We start from the raw sequence: 5,075 nt of genomic DNA on the forward strand, positions 1-5,075 counted from the left end.
AATGGAATGAGCTGCCAGAGGAAGTGGTGGAGGTGAGTACAAATACAACATTTAAAAGACATTTGGACAGGAAAGATGTTGAGGAATATGAGCCAAATGCAGGCAAATGGGACTCGATGAGTTTGTGAAACCTGCTCAGCATAGATGAGTTGGGCCAATGGGCCTGTTTCCATGCTATATGACTCTATGCATCTAAGTATTGGTAAAATGGATGAAAGAATAGAGAGGTGGTTGCTTTTCACAGGTGCAGATTCAATGTGCCGAAGGGCATTTCTTTGTGCTGCAGACTTCTATGATGCTACAATTCCATGTTAAGCACTCCATCAGAGGAAGTTAGAAGCATGGACAAGAGGAGGAGGCCATTTAGGCTATCCCACTTGCTCCACCCATTCAATGGGTTCAGGGCTGATCATCCAACTTAGTCGCCTCTTCCCCTCACTTTCTCCCTTTGATCCCTTTAGCCCTGAGAACTATATCAAAATCCTTCTTGAAACCATTTGATATTTTGTGCTGTCCCTGCAGAAATCGCCACAGGATCAGCTTCCCCAGAGCCTCTGCATCCCCTCAGGGTGGGGAAAGGGTAATGATCTGGAACAGCGAGATAAAGCACTGAGCTTGACCTGTTTCCCATTCAATTGATTCAACCAAGGGACTGCACTGAGCCTCAAAGCTGACCTTTTTTAATGGAGATAATTTGTCGATAGGACCTGAATATCATTGGCTCGGCCATCACAGATTGCTCATCATGAATTCCGCTTGATAGCACCCTCTCTTCCACATGCAGCCCATGAGAATTTAATGTACATGCAATGTTAGCAGTATGAGAGATTTTAACCAGTGACACTGAAGAAATGGCTGATGTATTTCCAAGTCAGCATGGTGTGTGGCTCAGGGGGGAACTTGCAGGGGGTTGGTGTTCCCACATACCTGCAGCTCTTGTCCTCCCAGATTGAAGTGGACATGTGTTTGGAAGGTGACAATATGCAGTGCATCTTGTAGATAGGGTTGCTGCAACTGAGCATTGTTGGTGGTGGAGGAAGTGGATGTGGTGCCAACCAAGTGGGCTGCTTTGCCCCTGGATTGTGTTGAGCTTCTCAAGTGCTGTTGGAGCTGCACTCATCCAGACAAGTGGGGAGTATTCCATCACACTCTTGATTTACACCTTGTTGATGATGAGCATGTTTTGGGGAGTCCAGAGGTGAGTTACTTGCACCAGGATTCCCAGCCTCTGACCTGCTATTGTAGTAACTATATTGATATGGTGAGCCCAGTTCAGTTTCTGGTAAATTGTAACCCCCAAGATGTTAATAATAGGGGACTCGGTGATGGTTATACCATCGAATGTCAAGGGCCAATGGTTAGATTCACTCTCAAAGGTAATTCCCAGTATGTTGATAATGGGGGATTCAGTGATGTTAACACCATTGAACATCAAGGGGGTGCTGGTGAGATTCTCTCACGACGATAACCCCCTGGATGTTGATTGTGTGGGGATTGGGGAGGGGAATAGTGACAGTAACATCACTGAATGTTAAGGGGGTGAATTGGATATACCATTTGGCCATCCATAGTTAACGCAAATCTTTCAAAGTGTAGATTTTACAACAGCCTGAGACCGGTCACCTTTGCAACAATGTGAAATCTTGTTCGATTTATTTCTCCTTTCCATCCATTATTATACTGTAATTGAAGATAACATCTGTAAAACAAAATAGACAAATTCAACACCTGATCATTTATTTCCTATTTGTCTTTGTTTTGTTCCAGTTCCTGTTGCAGGGGTTTTCCCCATCTCCCGAGCCAATAAAACGGAGGTTCCGATTGGGAGTTGTCTTGTTCTGGAGTGTGTATTAAGCCAAGGCACAGGACCCGACTTTCAGTGGTACGTCCAACAGAAAGCCTTAAACAATGCCAGTCAGAACTACAACTTTAGCTTGGACAGGAGAGAGCTGGCAATTGAATCCTTCCAGGCCCATCTCCAAGGTCAATACCAGTGCGTTGTGATCAACCGGGGTCCTGGTGGAATGATATTTAATGTGACCAGTAATTCCATCAACCTCATGGTGCCAGGTAACCCGTTCTTCATCATTGATCTGTGCTCATTCTTCACTGGGCTCTGGCTGAAGACTTGACTTGAACACTTGGAAAAATTGCTGGAGAAACTCAGCTGGTCTGGCAGCATCTGTGGAGACAGAGAGACAGTAACAGAGTTAATGTTACTGGTTATAAATACAGAAAATGCCGGAAAAAACTCACCGGGTCTCGCAGCATCTGTGGAGAGAGGGAGAAACATCCTTCATCAGATAAGGGAGAGCTTCTTAGCGAGAGGATTCAAGATCAGGAACAGGGATGTCAGGGATGTCTTGCTGCAACTGTACAGCACACCCTGCAGTATTGTATGTGCAGTTTGGGGTCTCCTTCTCTGAGGAAGAATGTTCTCACTACGGAGGGAGTGCAGTGAAGATTTCCCAGCCTGATTCCTGGGATGGTAGGACTAATGGATGAAGGGAGGCTGGATCACTGGAGTTTAGAACAATGAAGCGGGGAGGTCTCATAGAAACCCATGAAATCCTAACAGGACTGGCAGGAAGGCTGTTCCCAATAACTGGGGAGTCTGCAAACAGGGAGTCTGCAAACAGGGAGTCATAGCCTAATTGAGATGGGGCAGGACTGAGATGAGGAGAAATGTCTTTACCCAGAGAGTGGGAAGCCTGTGGAATTTTCTGCCACAGAAAGTGGTTGGGGCCAGAACATTAAATGTTGTTCAGGAAGGAGTTGGATAGTGTTCTTAGGGGCTAAAGGGAGAGAGTGCAGGGGGACAGGGGACTGAGTTGGATGATCAGCCAAGATCCTATCGAATGGGCACAGCAGGCTGGAAGGGCTGACTGGCCAACTCCTGAAGCTATTTTCGATGTTTCTCTCTGAATGACCCAGTTGCCACTGAGAGGTTGTGGACAAAGGGAACTTTTGCCTTGATATATAGTGGTAGGAAAAATGAGGGACAACAATTTCTAATCGACAATTTAGGGAGAGTAGTGCAGAACGATCTTTTGAATTTTGCACCAAATAGTCTGAGTTGGATTGGTGGGATTTTGTGAATGATACAGGCTGCACAGAAACAATGATGCCACTGTGATGGTGAGGGTTTGGAGGGGAATTTTACAGGCATGAGGGTTTCACTCCAAGTGGACGGGTGCTGGCCGGGGTTGAGGGTAACAGGGAACACTGGTGTTGACATTTGGTGAATGAATGATGTTATTGACAGGAAATCCCTCTCTGAATCCAGCAGAGGCACACAGCGCTGAGATGGCAGCACTTACTGTCCCACTGTTTCTGATCCTTTCTCTCCTCGCACTGCTTCCCATCAAACTCGGGAACAGGAAACAAGGTGGGTGAGACACTCCGGCAGATAATCAGTGATTGATCTCCAGTCACGACTCAATGTGGGTTTCAAAGTAATGTTGCTCATTTGTATTTGAGGGTGTGTGTGACGGTGAATGTATGTAAGCGAGAGTATAATTGAATGTGAGTGTGTATGTGTGAGAGAGAGGCACACTCTTATTGACACATACTTTCTCACAGACAAAATCTCTCTCTCTCTCGCTCACACTCACACACACTCACTCACAGGCACTACATCCACGAGCATCCAATCCCTCCACCACTGACATTCAGCTGCAGCAGTGTGTACCATCTATAAGATGCACTGGAGAAATTCACCAGAGATGCTGAGACAGCACCTTCCAAACCCATGGCCATTTTCATCTAGAAGGACAAGTGCAGCAGATACATAGGAACACTACCTCCTACAAATCCCCTTCTGAGGCACTCCCCATTCTGACTTTAAAATGTATCAGCCATTTCTTCAGTGTCTCTGGGTCAGTAAATCCTGGAATTCCCTCCCCAAGGGCATTGTGTGTCGACATACAGCATACGGATTGCAGCGGTTCAAGAAGTCAGCTCACCACGACCTTCTCAAGGGGTCAAGTAGGGACAGGGACAATAAATGCTGGGCCCAGCCGGTGACGTCCATATGCCACGAGTGAATGTACTTTGTGAGGGTGTGAGCAGGCTGAATGAGTAGCAGCTGGAATTACAAGGGAAGACAGACAAAGTAATGTGTTGTGTTCAAAAAAATGGTCAGCACAGATGTAAACTAAAGATTAAAATTGGAATTATTGCTACTTGCGCATCAGTCAAAGAAATCAAATTCATTTGCAAACAGATGAAGCCAAATATTTACAGTAAAACATTCCCATGTTTTCTCTCTCTTATTTTCTCTAGCTGATTCTTCCAGCAGTTCCCAGCAGCAGAGGTAAGTTAGTGAAGTGGTCAGCAACTTGCAACAGGTTTCAAAAACAGTCCAAACAGGGTGAAAATCGCTGTGGGGTGCAAACCCAGCAATTTTACATTGTGGCAAATGTACTATTGTGTCTGACTCATTTGCAAATTGAAAGCAAAACAGATCAAATTGAGGACCCCCTCCATTTGACACTGAAATGTGTGTGGCTCAGTCACATCAACAATGGGGCTATCCATTGTAGTCAGAAGAATTGAAAAAGGCAACTTACCATCTGAATGGGAGAGAAAATTAAAAATTTATTAGTGCAGAGGGATCTGAATGTCCTTTTGCATGAATCTCAGAAATCTAGCATGCTGTTACGGCAAGTAATAAGAAAGACATTTATTGCTAAAAGCATGGAGTATAAACATGGGGAAGTGTTGCTTCAACCGTACAATGACGTGGAGGTGCTGGTGTTCGACTGGGGTGGACAAAGTCAGAAGTCACATGACACCGGGTTCGCGTCCAACAGATTTATTTGGAATCACAAGCTTTAGGAGAAGCACATAGACACAGAATTTGTAGCAGAGAGATAAACGGCAGAGAGATCAAAAGATCATACAAAAGTTTTGAGTGGAGTGTCGAATAATAAGTCTCTGCAGGTGATCAAAAGTTTTGACAGAATTACTTTTAACGTTAAGAATCATTCAGCACCCACCCCCCGATCTTCAGGTAAGTGTCCTCCAAGGTGGCCTTTGAGATACACAACAATGCAGAATCGCCGAGCAGAAAC

General features: G+C 45.2%; 1 long non-coding RNA gene across 1 annotated transcript; it reads right to left on the reverse strand.

The window, feature by feature from the left end:
* Positions 1-1,619: 1,619 nt before the first annotated feature.
* LOC125488330 lies at positions 1,620-4,813 on the reverse strand. Its single transcript, XR_007266278.1, has 2 exons — positions 4,244-4,813; positions 1,620-2,182 (listed from the first exon to the last, which is right to left on the reverse strand). It is a non-coding gene; the product is annotated as an uncharacterized LOC125488330 (long non-coding RNA).
* Between the last annotated feature and the right edge of the window lie 262 nt (positions 4,814-5,075).

The sequence above is a fragment of the Rhincodon typus genome, unplaced genomic scaffold, assembly GCF_021869965.1.
Source record: "Rhincodon typus isolate 14 unplaced genomic scaffold, sRhiTyp1.1 hic_rhity00000428, whole genome shotgun sequence".
Classification (NCBI taxonomy): domain Eukaryota; kingdom Metazoa; phylum Chordata; class Chondrichthyes; order Orectolobiformes; family Rhincodontidae; genus Rhincodon; species Rhincodon typus.